The sequence below is a fragment of the Amia ocellicauda genome, chromosome 10 (assembly GCF_036373705.1).
Source record: "Amia ocellicauda isolate fAmiCal2 chromosome 10, fAmiCal2.hap1, whole genome shotgun sequence".
Lineage (NCBI taxonomy): Eukaryota > Metazoa > Chordata > Actinopteri > Amiiformes > Amiidae > Amia > Amia ocellicauda.
This window is the reverse complement of record NC_089859.1, coordinates 37,781,425-37,797,174: the sequence shown is the minus strand read 5'-3', so window position 1 is coordinate 37,797,174 and position 15,750 is coordinate 37,781,425. Positions and strand designations below refer to the sequence as shown.

General features: G+C 38.5%; 1 protein-coding gene across 4 annotated transcripts in view; it reads left to right on the top strand.

Moving 5' to 3' along the window:
• atp9b (ATPase phospholipid transporting 9B) overlaps window positions 1–15,750 on the top strand; it is a 234,371-nt gene that overhangs the window by 182,716 nt on the left and 35,905 nt on the right. The window lies entirely within an intron of this gene.

The window sequence follows — 15,750 nt, the reverse complement described above, 5'->3', positions numbered from 1 at the left end:
ATAGTATAGTTTTTTTCAGTGTAAGTTTGTCAAACTAGTCCGCTTTAGGACTGTACCGTAAATGGTATACTGCCTCACCACGGTGAAAAATAATGTATCATCAATAACCATTTTATATATAAAGCTGTGCTTAATAACCTGCAGCTGTGATAAAACAATTTGTGGTGTGAGACATTGGAATAGGTGTCTGTCAGGTTGTTCACAGCTGTAAGAATCAACATATTTCCATAACAACTGTCTTTGAACAAAGCTCTATGAAGACCCTAGTGTAGTGTAGCTGGCAAAAGAGGCTCCAACTCGCAGGAGCACAAGACTGTCATTGACATTCTTCATGGCCAGTATGAGTTGGCTGTCTGTACAGCTTACGAGCCGTATTTTCTTCTAATAGTCTATTTTCTAAAACATAGAGGGATGGACATTTTTAAAATACGTGGGGATACTTTTTATTGTTTTATTTTATTGTTCAACATATTGAAAAATATGTACAACTTATATGGGTAAAAATTAAGTCATAAAGTTATTGAGGTGTGTAATAAGGACCCCACATATGGTGGAGAAACAATAAACACAGATTCCATGAGATGGCAAAACTGGCACGAAATACATGTGCATCTGTGCCACCAGCACTTCACCGAAGCAAGTCTTCAGCACGGCGTGGAACATTGCAACTCCGATGCGCTCATTCTTAAAGCCAAAGTATATATGTTGGTATTTTTGGCAATGAAAAATATACATACCATTCTTTTCTTAATCTTAAAATCTTAAAATAAAAAATACAAATTCAGTTCACTAATTGTTGATCAGCTTGGTTTATCCTTATAATCTCTATATACCCTGAGGGCTTAATTGACTGACTAGCCTTGGGTATTTGAGAAATTACATGTACCTGATTAGATGAAGCATCAGATACTTTACCATACTTGTATTATGTAAAAGGATGCTGATCATCAACATAATCCCCATTCATCATAATGTGATATTGGTTGTTTTGGCCCCTTGTGGCTTCAATAATTTCCCCTTAATGTGATTTTTCATTTGAGTTTTAGTTTTCATCAAATATCTTTCATTTTCACTGGCACTTCTTTCTTCAGATTTTAAAACTAATACAAAACAAATCTTGAGTAATTGGTACCATATTAACAGGTTTTAAAGTCTTTGACACCAAGATCATAAACCAGTTTTATGAGATTTAGTCAAATAAGATGTTTTGTGGAGTTCTGTGCCAGGAATTTTTCAGATGGGTTAGATTTTAGTCATTGCCAAAGCATTTGTGAATAGCTCCCTGAATTAAAGGCCTGAGTGGTGTCACTCAAATATAAATTCACATGGGCACACCTGCACAATAAAATAGGTGTTTATAGATATTACATCCAGCAAAGCAGCTCCAGAGTTAGCACCCCGTGACGTCATGGCATATTTTTCAATCTCTGATTTCTGATACATAGAATAAGCTGGACATGAAAACTCCCTCCACAGAATTTGTTTCCACTCAGGATAACCTGAGAAAGTATGGATTTTCGGTGGAGTTCCCCTTTAAGTGGCGAGATAACATCACTGTGGATTGGAGAGGGGGTGAGAGGGTGGGTGGGCGTGCGGGGGGTGCTGCATGCTTAAGTTTATGTTTAATCCCATAGTTTGTGGCATTTATGAGCAAGTCTGTGGTCCTGCAGTCCACAATTTACAGCCCTATGAGCAGTTAATGTAAACATTTTGTTATCGGGAGAACTGAAGAAGGAGCACAATAAATTTCACAGATATAGGGGGTCAGGAAAGGTCAGATCCCTGTTATAATTTGTTTAAAGAGCTATATTCAGTAGATATTTGTGGATCACTGATGCCTAAGGAAAGTAATGCAAATAATTCATTATTTACCTCAATTAAATTTGCTGCTGTTACGTTGACAGATCCAAATCACCACAGAAACATTTTGAAAGCATTTTTGTATTGAATAAAGTGCTTTGAAAATTGTATCCTGGGGCTTTATTTAGGAAAATGGTTCCATTTGAGATGTGCATGTATTTATATATACACTCACCTAAAGGATTATGAGGAACACCTGTTCAATTTCTCATTAATGCAATTATCTAACCAACCAATCACATGGCAGTTGCTTCAATGCATTTAGGGGTGTGGTCCTGGTCAAGACAATCTCCTGAACTCCAAACTGAATGTCTGAATGGGAAAGAAAGGTGATTTAAGCAGTTTTGAGCGTGGCATGGTTGTTGGTGCCAGACGGGCCGGTCTGAGTATTTCACAATCTGCTCAATTACAATTTCACGCACAACCATTTCTAGGGTTTACAAAGAATGGTGTGAAAAGGGAAAAACATCCAGTATGCGGCAGTCCTGTGGGCGAAAATGCCTTGTTGATGCTAGAGGTCAGAGGAGAATGGGCCAACTGATTCAAGCTGATAGAAGAGCAACTTTGACTGAAATAACCACTCGTTACAACCGAGGTATGCAGCAAAGCATTTGTGAAGCCACAACACGTACAACCTTGAGGCGGATGGGCTACAACAGCAGAAGACCCCACCGGGTACCACTCATCTCCAATACAAATAGGAAAAAGAGGCTACAATTTGCACAAGCTCACCAAAATTGGACAGTTGAAGACTGGAAAAATGTTGCCTGGTCTGATGAGTCTCGATTTCTCTTGAGACATTCAGATGGTAGAGTCAGAATTTGGCGTAAACAGAATGAGAACATGGATCCATCATGCCTTGTTACCACTGTGCAGGCTGGTGGTGGTGGTGTAATGGTGTGGGGGATGTTTTCTTGGCACACTTTAGGCCCCTTAGTGCCAATTGGGCATCGTTTAAATGCCACGGCCTACCTGAGCATTGTTTCTGACCATGTCCATCCCTTTATGACCACCATGTACCCATCCTCTGATGGCTACTTCCAGCAGGATAATGCACCATGTCACAAAGGTCGAATCATTTCAAATTGGTTTCTTGAACATGACAATGAATTCACTGTACTAAACTGGCCCCCACAGTCACCAGATCTCAACCCAATAGAGCATCTTTGGGATGTGGTGGAACGGGAGCTTCGTGCCCTGGATGTGCATCCCACAAATCTCCATCAACTGCAAGATGCTATCCTATCAATATGGGCCAACATTTCTAAAGAATGCTTTCAGCACCTTGTTGAATCAATGCCACGTAGAATTAAGGCAGTTCTGAAGGCGAAAGGGGGTCAAACACAGTATTAGTATGGTGTTCCTAATAATCCTTTAGGTGAGTGTATATATATATGTGTGTGTGTATGCGTGTACATATATTGTAACGCTGTCCTGCCTGCTGTGACCCAAAAACCCCCGAAGTGTTACAATATACAGTACTGTACAAAAGTTTTAGAAAGGTGTGAAAAAATGCTGTAAAGTAAGAATGCTTTCAAAAATAGACGTTAATAGATCATATTTATCAATTAACTAAATGAAAAGTGAGTGAACAGAAGAAAAATCAAATCCATATTTGGTTTGACCACCCTTTGCCTTCAAAACAGCATCAATTCTTCTAGGTACATTTGCACACAGTTTTTGAAGGAACTCGGCAGGTAGGTTGGCCCAAACATCTTGGATAACTAACCACAGTTCTTCTGTGGATTTAGGCAGCCTCAGTTGCTTCTCTCTCTTCATGTAATCCCAGACAGACTCGATGATGTTGAGATCAGGCTCTATGGGGGCCATACATCACGTCCAGGACTTTTTCTTCTTCTGAAGATAGTTCTTAATGACTTTTGCTGTATGTTTGGGGTCGTTGTCATGCAGCAGAATAAATTTGGGGCCAATCAGATGCCTTCCTGATGGTATTGCATGATGGATAAGTGTCTGCCTGTACTTCTCAGCATTGAGGCGACCATTAATTCTGACCAAATCCCCAACTCCAGTTGCAGAAATGCAGCCCCAAACTTGCAAGGCACCTCCACCATGCTTCACTGTTGCTTGCAGGCACTCATTCGTGTATCACTGTCCAGCCCTTTGGTGAACAAACTGCCTTCAGCTACAGCCAAATATTTTAAATTTTTACTAATCAGTCCAGAGCACCTGCTGCCATTTTTCTGCACCTCAGTTCCTGTGTTTTCATGCATAGTTGTGTCGCTTGGCCTTGTTTCCACATCGGTGGTATGGCTTTTTGGTCGCAAGTCTTCCATGAAGGTCACTTCTGACCAGACTAAGCATGATGTGTCTTTCATTTGCTGCAGTAAGTTTCCTTGGCCGACCACTGCGTCTACGGTCGTCAACGTTACCCGTTTCTTTGTGCTTCTTCAAAAGAGCTTGGACAGCACATCTGGAAACCCCCGTCTGTCTTGCAGTTTCTGCCTGGGAGAGACCTTGTGTCTTATTGCTGTGCTCAGTCTTGCCATGGTGTATGACTTTTGACAGTAAACTGTCTTCAGCAACTTCACCTTGTTAGTTGAGTTTGGCTGTTCCTCACCCAGTTTTATTCCTCCTACACAGCTGTTTCTGTTTCATTTAATGATTGTGTTTCAACCTACATATTGAATTGATGATCATTAGCACCTGTTTGGTATAATTGTTTAATCATTGACTTGATTTATATGCCTACAAAATCCATGTACACTTGGTGCAAGTGTACCTAGAAGAATTGATGCTGTTTTGAAGGCGAAGTGTGGTCACACCAAATATTGATTTGATGTAGATTTTTCTTCTGTTCATTCACTTTGCATTTAGTTCATTGATAAATATAATCTATTAACATGTCTAGCATTCCTACTTTACAGCATTTTTTCACACCTGCCTAAAACGTTTGCACAGTGCTGTGTGTGTGTGTGTATATATATATATATATATATATATATATGTAGCGTTATGTTGGGTGAATTTTGATAAGAGCATTTTAGCTCTGAGCTGAAGCACTGATCTAAAGAAGACCTCTCCCCCCCAAAGTTATCAGATTTCCTTAACTCATCAGCTTGGAACTGGTTTACATCAAAGTGACAGTTTTGGGGAGGATGGCACCGAGAATAGGCCAAATAGTTTGGAATCCTGTCTGGAGAAAGGGGGCTGTAGGTAATAAAAAACTCTTTGAAGTGGACGAGAACCGAAATCGGATGGATAGAGCTACGAACCCGGGCCAACCGGCATTTCCAAAAGATGGCATGGATTGACATCAGTCATAAATCAAGCCCCCCTCCAATAGGACACTGGGGGCTGAAACCGAAATCCAATCTCAAAAACTCAAGAACCAATCACCTATTGATCTGACAGAGTATAAAGAACAGCGCACAGTCTCTTTCTCTCTCTCTCTCTCACCTGAACCAGTAACTCGCTGCCACAGCTCAACTTGTAGCTCTGTTGCCCGAACCGGAACCAGAAACCAACCAAGTCTTTGCCAGCAACAGAAGAGTTAAACTGGGAGAAGGAGATTGAGCCGTACGAGGAATTCTTTTAAAGGACTTTATTAAATAAAGAACTTTACAGACTGCGCATGCCCGCCTGTGCCCACCTGATCAGTGGAGTTTTACAGCTGGACAAGTCGACTGTACACGAAAGTGTCAGTCATTTAAATAGCTATTTGAGTCTTAAGAAACTTGACCCTTGGAACAAACAGGGCCCTGCTTTCCTCAAAGACTTTGTCTTCAAGTAACTACGGTGGAACCCTGCTTACAAAGAAGATTTTGTGCACAACCTTGGAGCCTTCAAACCAGTGGAAAATCTGTTTGGAAAAGACTCTACATTCGCGAAACCCCAACTTCCAGGTGCATCGACTGAGTGGAAGTTCTTGGACAAAGCCGAACCGGACTGCCTTTGTTCCAAACCACACGGACCTCGTGCCGTGTGCTGTTATCTGAGCCCGAAGCCAGAGAGGCCTCTCTGCGACGAAGTTCAGATAAGTTTAAGTTGGAGTTTGTGATTCATGACATTTGAGAAATCAATTAGAAATGTTAATCTGTGATTCATAACTCTAGAATGTGTAATATCATTTAGTTTTCTTAAATATAAATGTGTGTTGCATTAAACTGTTTTGTTGATAATTTTAGAAATAAAATCTGTCAACTCCGAGAAATATCTTCTCATTCCTGTTTAACTGTTTAGTCTGAAATTGACACAAGTTAATAGACATTAGATTATTGGTGGCCCTGCCTATCCTTAATCATTGAATAATAATCAGTTAAGGGAAATTGTGGTAACAAGTAATGATAGGATCTTTCTCGGCACCTAAACGTAAATGAGACTGATATATATATAACGAGAAGTTACCTGACATAAATACTAACCTGCGTAGTTATTTAATGTCTGACTAACAATACTAATGAGAGACTCACCTTCGTCTTGCTAACCGGTATTGTAGTCAATGTGTTTATAACCTTTTATAACGACTTGTGTGTTATCGTATGCGATCCCATGGTCTTTGATTTGGTCACGGAAGTGATTTGTCTTTGATTTGTTGATCTAGAGTTGAATTTTAATTAGTTTTTCCCTTTTGTATAATTAGTGTAGTGCTACATTTAGTCTTTGTTTTTGAATAAATTTGACAATTTATATCTTTGGAATTGGTGTCTGCGTCCAATTATTACAGAAATTGAGTTCTACAAGATTCCAGGATTCATGATAAGGTGATACTATAAATTCACTTCTTTAATTGAAATTTATAAGTGTACCTTACGCTACATATATATATATATATATATATATACACCGATCAGCCATAACATTATGACCACTGACGGGTGCAGTGAATAACACTGATAATCTCGTTATCATGGCACCTGTCAGTGGGTGGGATATATTAGGCAGCAAATTAAGATTTTGTCCTTGATGTGTTAGAATCAGGAAAAATGGGCAAGCGTAAGGATCTGAGCGACTTTGACAAGGACCAAATTGTGATGGCTAGACGACTGGGTCAGAGCATCTCCAAAACTGCAGCTCTTGTGGGGTGTTCCCAGCTGCAGAGCTCAGCACCTATCAAAAGTGGTCCAACAAAGGAAAAGCGGTGAACCAGCGACAGGGTCATGGGCAGCCAAGGCTCACTGATGCACGTGGGGAGCGAAGGCTGGCCTGTGTGGTCCGATCCAACAGACGAGCTACTGTAGCTCAAATTGCTGAAAAAGTTAATGCTGGTTCTGATAGAAAGGTGTCAGAACACACAGTGCATCGCAGTTTGTTGCATATGGGGCTGCGTAGCCGCAGACCAGTCAGGGTGCCCATGCTGACCCCTGTCCACTGCCGATGGGCACGTGAGGATCAGAACTGGACCACGGAGCAATGGAAGAAGGTGGCCTGGTCTGATGAATCACGAGTTCAAGGTGTTGACTTCCTCAGATTCAAATTCCTCTGATCTCAATCCAAGTCTGATCCATGGAGGCCCCACCTCGCAACTTACAGGACTTAAAGGAACTGCTGCTAACGTCTTGGTGCCAGATACCACAGCACACCTTCAGAGGTCTAGTGGAGTCCATGCCTCGATGGGTCAGGGCTGTTTTGGCAGCAAAAGGGGGACCTACACAATATTAGACAGGTGGTCATAATGTTATGGTTGATCGGTGTATTTATTTATTTATTTATTTATTTATTACATACATCATGTTCTCAAGTCCTCCTCAGTGCTCAATATGGGAACTCCGTTATTTTTTTTTTAATGTATTTAAAAATGCCCTAAAAAGTGTAACATACTTACTGAATGTTAAAAGTATTATAATCCAAACATATCCAAAGCACTATGTAGGATTGGAAATAGTATTATAAATATTGTGTATACTTTCAGATTTATTCAACATTGTCTGAGAGGTGTGTTTTTTCACTTTAATTTTCTGTAGATTTTTTTTTACTGTGATCTGAGCTTGCATTTGGAGACAGTTTTTGCTTGCTGAAATCCAGTCAATATCTTAAGCAAACATTTACAGTTTTTCTTTATTTTAATTTTTATTGTGAATTTCAAAAAGCTTGATAGGAAACCCAGAAGGGTTTTTTCTGTTTCTGTTTTTCAGTTCTCAATAATACAAAGTAAATGTGAAGTGTGACCAAAGTCACAATGTTGAGTCTTGATCCTTCGTATGAACGCCTAATGGTCAACTATTTTCTTTAGTAAGAACAATGGACAGCTGTAGATCTAGAGCTGTATCTACAGTGTGTTGCATAACGGTCCTCCAGGTGGTCCATGGGCTGATGCAAGTTGATCTGGAAATAATCCTCATGTTTATACCTTTTGTTTAGGTCAGGAATTACTATTGTGCTTATGATATTTAATTCAATAATGAAGTTAGGTGAACTATCCTGATTAAATTAAAGCAACATTTTCTCTTTAATTATGTTTCTTTAACAATATTTCATTTCTTACCAGCTGCCACTGATGGTTAAGTATTAGAATCATATATAAGTAAAGGAAATCTACATTCATCCATGCATTAGGCTAGTTGGCAGAGTTGGGGTTAACGTATTAGTAACGTAACACGCTACTGTAATAATATTACTTGCCTTAATAACAAGTTAATATAATGCATTAGTTTTCATTCAAGTAATATTATTACATTTACTTTCTGTTTAAAATAAACTAGAGTTTTCTCACTACATTCATCGAAATGATGTGGTGTTTAAATCAGAAGCAAGTAGCAGTAAATTCAACAAGTATTATTTGTGTGCGCCATATCAAAAATACAAAAACAGTCCGCACAGCTTGTAATGTCTGTGCAGCTGCACAACTTGGACTGTTTGGAAATTATAATAATTGCCTCTCAGTATTGAGAAAATAACCCCATGCCTTGCGTCACGTGTGCTTGTATATGCTACTTTTGTCAGGTGCACAGAGCTGAACTATAATGTAGGCACTATTATGATAGTCACTCCTTCTCCGGGAAAGCCACGCCCACACACAATTTGAACCGCTGGCATTGGTCCTTTTAGTAACTGTCAATAATTTTGTATGCAGCCAATCACTTTTCAGGGAATTCTTGTCAATCATTTTTTTAACAGAGCCAATCACTTACAGAAGACACTTGTCAGTGTTTTTATGTGGCCCGTTGGCTTTTTCATTTATAATAGAAAAGCGGGATTCAAAAACTTTTTTTCGATCAAGGTTCATGTAGTAACCATAAGCCTTTGCCAAGATTTCTGCTTTCTTATTTCCTGATATGGGTTAGAAATGTCACTTTTATTTCTACATTGATATATATTGAAAGGTTATCTCAATTAAATATGTAATACTAATATTATTTTTTCTCAAGAAAAGAATAATGACTAATATATTGTGTTTTTTCCGTAATTACCCCAACACTGCTGGTTGGTTATGAGTCACAGTGGAACACCTCAAATACCTTGCTGGACTTTCTAGAATGTTTCCTTGTGAAGCTAAAAAATTACAAATTGGACAAATAAAGATGGATTCCCTTTCTTTCATAATCCCTTCCTAGTTGTTCATCTTTATTTTATTTTTTCTTTAAAAATATATATTTATCTCAGGTTTTTGTTTCACAGCATCAATGATCAATGTTTCATTTTCTCTCAGCGACTGGAAAGTATTTTTTTATCCATCACCTGAAGCCTATGGCAGCAATAGCTTAAGTAAGGCCAGCTGTAGAGAGCCCCCCTCTCATTCAAGCACACATGTATACACTGCCTCTGGGATAGCTGGGGGCATCGACAGAAGCATAACTGTGTCAGCGCTCAATTGTCATAAGTGTATGATTGTTGAGTAAAAAAATCATCAATTTTTCAACTGTGGAAAGACAATGCTGACTTAATGTAATGAAGGATCATAAAAGGAGATTAAGTGGGCAGGGCACTGAAGTGCAGGGGTCACAAGCCCTACTGATCAAAAGGCATGCTGTGAACAGGGCCCTTTGAGGACCTTTGGCACTGTGTGGTCAGAGGGGAATGATCGGCCATGGCCCTTAATGACTGCGTAGTCTCGTGAACTAGCTATTTATTATCTCAAGGGTGTAATGGGTATATATATATATATATATATATAAAAAAAATTAGAGGGACTGCTCATGTGGATGAATATTGGAGAAATAGACCAAACAATTAAAAAGAATAGATGAAAAAATGAATTAGGTTAAACATGAAATACCCAAGATGTGCTTGGGTGGTTGATAAATGTGGAAGCAACTGCTTACTCAGGCTCAACTAATCATGCCGTTTTGTCAATGTATTTGAAAAGACAGAATCATTGTCAATGACATAAACCATCACAGTCATGACCTCAGGGACCTAAGAAGAATAAATAACCCATAGATTTTCTTTAAAATTGACAAGTGCATTTTCCATACAATCAAGGATTTTTGTTTAAGGGGATTTCTTAACTCATGTTCTTGCTCTCATTCAAAGGCTAAAAGTTCAAGTGCTGAATATATGTTTAATTGGTAATTAATAGAAGTTGTGTGAAAATTGACTTTTTGCTTAACAGTTTTGTTGTATTTGATGCATTTTTGTATTGCTCAGAATGCTGTGTGAATTATGTGGTAGAAGAAAATGAAAAATGAATGCTGTTGAATCTTTTTGTGGTTTTTCTAACACAAAAGATATTACTTTTCTTTAAGAGAAGTGGAACTTACCTGACTACTCACAGTATAAACATTCAACAAGTCTCAATTCTGTTACCTTTTTCTCTGCTTTGTGAAATTAGTATACTTTATATGTTCTTCATATAGGCTAGATCTTTAAATCATATATTTCACAATTGACTTTTCAGTTTTTTAAGACTGAAATGTGATTGAACAGGACAATGCGGAATGTGATCCCTGCAAGCTGCAGCCGTCATCATCATTATTATTATTGTTGTTGTTGTTGTTGTTGTTGTTGATACCATCAAGAAAGAAAGGGCATTATCACATGCTGTTCATATTTTGAATTGTTTCAAAATCACTCTGTATGCTGAATGTTATTAGTGTATTCCCAATATCCCCAGAGACACCTTCAGAAACGTGTCCTAATATTATGTAGCCATTTTAATATTATTTTAATGAAGAAATATGAACAGAAAATAAATGAACACTTACAAATAAATGGAGATAAATAACTATATACATATGAACTATATATTACATCAGGGTTTGCTCAAAGACTTGCATAGGCATGGTGGGTGGTTTCAGATTTGTTGATTGGGGAGGAAGAGCTTTTGAGCGGATTGTCGACCGTGGGGTGGAAGCTGCAGCAAATGACAGTGAGGGGTTGGCGAATGGGAGGGGGTGTTGGAGCATGAGCAAGTGTGATTGTGTTTCAAAAGTATTTGAATATAGCTGCAGGAAACCCTGAAATGTTACGGTTTTTATTTTACTAAATTCAGTTTGTAGAATGTAATCATTATGTAATTATATGTGGATAATTACTGAGTTTCAGATGTTGATATGTAAATAATATACATACTTCTCATTTTTTATGGAGAAATCTCAATTCCCAGCAAACCAAAACTGCAACGTAGTTCACTCCTCTGCCACAGATCAAAGAGGTTACAGGCAGGCAGGATGCCCATCTGCAGAGGTGCTGAACAGGACCATCGCATCTCAGCAGGAGCCTGCCCCAACAAATCAAAGAGGATCTTGTAAACATTTGTCCCTTGGACAGATGGTAAAACAACAAAGCACCACTCTCCAGACACCCTTGGAATGCAGGAAGCACAGCCATTTAGCAGAGACCAGGATGAGGCTCACCAGGCAAGCCATTGACAACCAGCACAACCTTGTCTCATACCAACTATTACCTTAGAAACAAAGAATGGACAACATAATAGTTAGTAGCAAAAGTACCAGTTTAATACAGGTTCTCCCCCCTAAATTAATATTAAACAGGACAAGGGACCAAGGCACTCAGACCTCAATTCAAAACTAAAATAATGAAGACGACAAGAGTCAATCAATATTCAAACACATCTATATACAGTGGGGGGAAAAAAGTATTTGATCCCCTGCTGATTTTGTACGTTTGCCCACTGACAAAGAAATGATCAGTCTATAATTTTAATGGTAGGTGTATTTTAGCAGTGAGAGACAGAATAACAACAAAAAAATCCAGAAAAACGCATTTAAAAAAAGTTATAAATTGATTTGCATGTTAATGAGTGAAATAAGTATTTGATCCCCTATCAATCAGCAAGATTTCTGGCTCCCAGGTGTCTTTTATACAGGTAACGAGCTGAGATTAGGAGCACTCTCTTAAAGGTAGTGCTCCTAATCTCAGCTCGTTACCTGTATACAAGACACCTGTCCACAGAAGCAATCAATCAATCAGATTCTCAACTCTCCACCACGGCCAAGACCTAAGAGCTGTCCAAGGATGTCAGGGACAAGATTGTAGACCTACACAAGGCTGGAATGGGCTACAAGACCATCGCCAAGCAGCTTGGTGAGAAGGTGACAACAGTTGGTGCGATTATTCGCAAATGGAAGAAACACAAAATAACTGTCAGTCTCCCTCGGTCTGGGGCTGCATGCAAGATCTCACCTCGTGGAGTTTCAATGATCATGAGAACGGTGAGGAATCAGCCCAGAACTACACGGGAGGATCTTGTTAATGATCTCAAGGCAGCTGGGACCATAGTCACCAAGAAAACAATTGGTAACACACTATGCCGTGAAAGACTGAAATCCTGCAGCGCCCGCAAGGTCCCCCTGCTCAAGAAAGCACATGTACTGGCCCATCTGAAGTTTGCCAACATCTGAATGATTCAGAGGAGAACTGGGTGAAAGTGTTGTGGTCAGATGAGACCAAAATCAAGCTCTTTGGCATCAACTCAACTCGCCGTGTTTGGAGGAGGAGGAATGACCCCAAGAACACCATCCCCATCGTCAAACATGGAGGTGGAAACATTATGCTTTGGGGGTGTTTTTCTGCTAAGGAGACAGGACAACTGCACCGCATCAAAGGGATGATGGACGGGGCCATGTACCGTCAAATCTTGGGTGAGAACCTCCTTCCCTCAGCCAGGGCATTGAAAATGGGTCGTGGATGGGTATTCCAGCATGACAATGACCCAAAACACACAGCCAAAGCAACAAAGGAGTGGCTCAAGAAGAAGCACATTAAGGTCCTGGAGTGGCCTAGCCAGTCTCCAGACCTTAATCCCATAGAAAATTTGAGGAGGGAGCTGAAGGTTTGAGTTGCCAAACGTCAGCCTCGAAACCTTAATGACTTGGAGAGGATCTGCAAAGAGGAGTGGGACAAAATCCCTCCTGAGATGTGTGCAAACCTGGTGGCCAACTACAAGAAATGTCTGACCTCTGTAATTGCCAACAAGGGCATTGCCACCAAGTACTAAGTCGAAGGGGTCAAATGCTTATTTCCCTCATTAACATGCAAATCAATGTATAACTTTTTTGAAATGCATTTTTCTGGATTTTTTTGTTGTTATTCTGTCTCTCACTGCTAAAATACACCTACCATTAAAATTATAGACTGATCATTTCTTTGTCAGTGGGCAAACGTACAAAATCAGCAGGGGATCAAATACTTTTTTCCCTCACTGTATGTCATGTTTAGTCTCGATTGAAAAGGCATTCAACCAAACGAATGACTAAGTAACAGAAAACTAGCTCTGACTTTTTTTTACCTCAAACTATCTCCTAAATAAGGGACTAATCAAGTAAAAACAAACCCTAATCATCATTGATGCCAAAATGAAACATAGGTGCTCCCTTTTTTTGAGGACTAAAGTAACCCCTAGTGCCCAAGAGAAGAAGGACACGGCGACAGTCCTTAAATGGATACAAACGGACATTCTTATTAAATTCACAAATTATAAATGACTAAGATTGGAACCCTGCTCAGCACGTATACATCTGAGGATTCATGAGGATTCTAAAAGTTAACAATCCATCACAATTAAACTAGCACAGCAGCTGGAGACTAAAACTAAACCCCTAAGATGACAAAACAAGCCACCTTGTTTAATATCAAATTAAAGGGGATTACTTAAGGATCTCATAAACGTGAATACTAACCCTGCCATACTTATATGCAGAAAGTTATCCATGAAAAAACGATTTAGTGAAACTTTCTAAAACTCATGGAAGCTGCAACTTTCCAATACACATTATAGCAAAGGGGGCAGCAGACAACCCATCAACAGGACATTTGGATTTTATGAAACACGAACCAACCAATCAGAATCTGGAGGCAAAAAGATTAGAATCTCTTTGTCTATAACATATAATAACCATGGTTAGAAACTAGCAATTTGGAGAAGAAATCCAGGAACATTTGAGGAACCCAGGAAAAATTCTCAAATAACCTGGAAGCTTGGCAACCAAGTCCTCAAGTTGACGCAGTCTGCCAGCCCTCCCCGTTATTGAACATCTGCATAACTGAACCTCAGTAAACCACACAGGTAGTACATTTTGTGTACTATTAATTATTAGGTAAGTCACAATTACATAAAACCTAGTTGTGTATGGGCTTTAAATTGTAGGAACTGGTAGCATTATGCTTTTATATTATTTTACTTGCTTTGTGCCTCAAGTCAAAACTCATGTGATTGATCTCTCTCTCTTAATCTTATCCACCCTTCATTTCTCTATCCGATCTTTCAAGGTACATGTTGTCCATTTACATTTTATTAATAAACATATATCCTATTTGAAACTAAACAGCCTCAAGGTTAATTCTTGCAGAACAACCTCACAGCTAACCTGAGTTCATATTAGTAAAGTATTGTGGTAACTTGTGTATCAACCTGGTCTTGTTTTCAAAGGACTTGACCACAGTGTGTTATATGCAGGGTTGGGATTTAAAAAGACATTTTTAAAAAGTATTCTGTTACAGAATACGGATTACCTTGTTTTGGAAATAATCTGTAACCTAATCCAATATATTACTCCAAATCAGTAATGTAATCAGAATACTTTTAGATTACTTTTGTAATACTTTTTTTCCCTTTATTAGAAAAAAAAGCAGCCAAGTTCAAGAAGTGAAACAGAATGTACTAAACATTCTAATATAGATGACTGATTTAAATTGTTTATTTTTATCCACAGTACAAACAATTAAAATGGTAATTAAGATTTGAGTCAGTTTAATTTTCTTGCATATTTATACTTTGCCTTTTGTAGTAGTGTATGCATTTTTAAACAAGTGAAACTTCATTTTGATACCCTTATTTTTTTACAAACCAACATAAATCAGCCATATCAATAATGTGTTAATGTCAAAGAAGGTGCATCACATTCACACCATCATTTTAATGCAGGTGTTGGTTTCAGTTTTCTGCTAAACTTTCATTGTTCTATCCATGATTCAATTCACCAGCACCAAAAACACAAATTGAAATCAATTCAATTAGGGTGTTATTTTCAAGTATCAATGCGTAAGGAATGGTATGCATATCGGTAATCAGAATATAGTCTGACAGATACATGAGCAAGACGCACAACACATGATCAAGACAGCCTCATGTTTAGCTTATTAGTTTATGAATAGTTGCTACTATATTGCGGCAGGTAACAAATCATGTCATTCAAGTCACTTTAAGTTTTATATTTGTTATTTTTTTTAGTTATGTGTCAATATTATTGGGTCGAATTTGAGCCATCTCCTTGGATGGCATAACTGTACCTAAGTAAAGTTCAGCATTTGTCCTGTTACTATTAAGGAAGAACATCTGACATTTTAAAATAAGTAAGTACTGTGAAAACATACATCTTTAACATTGTTTTTTCAGTGTTGGTTGCAAAAATATCAGTATGTAATTTCCTTTCTTTACTTTTGCTTTTATGTGTGAATAAAGCTATTTTTGGATGTATTATTATTATACATTCTTTTACATATTATACATATCATTTTGGCAATTCTGGTTCA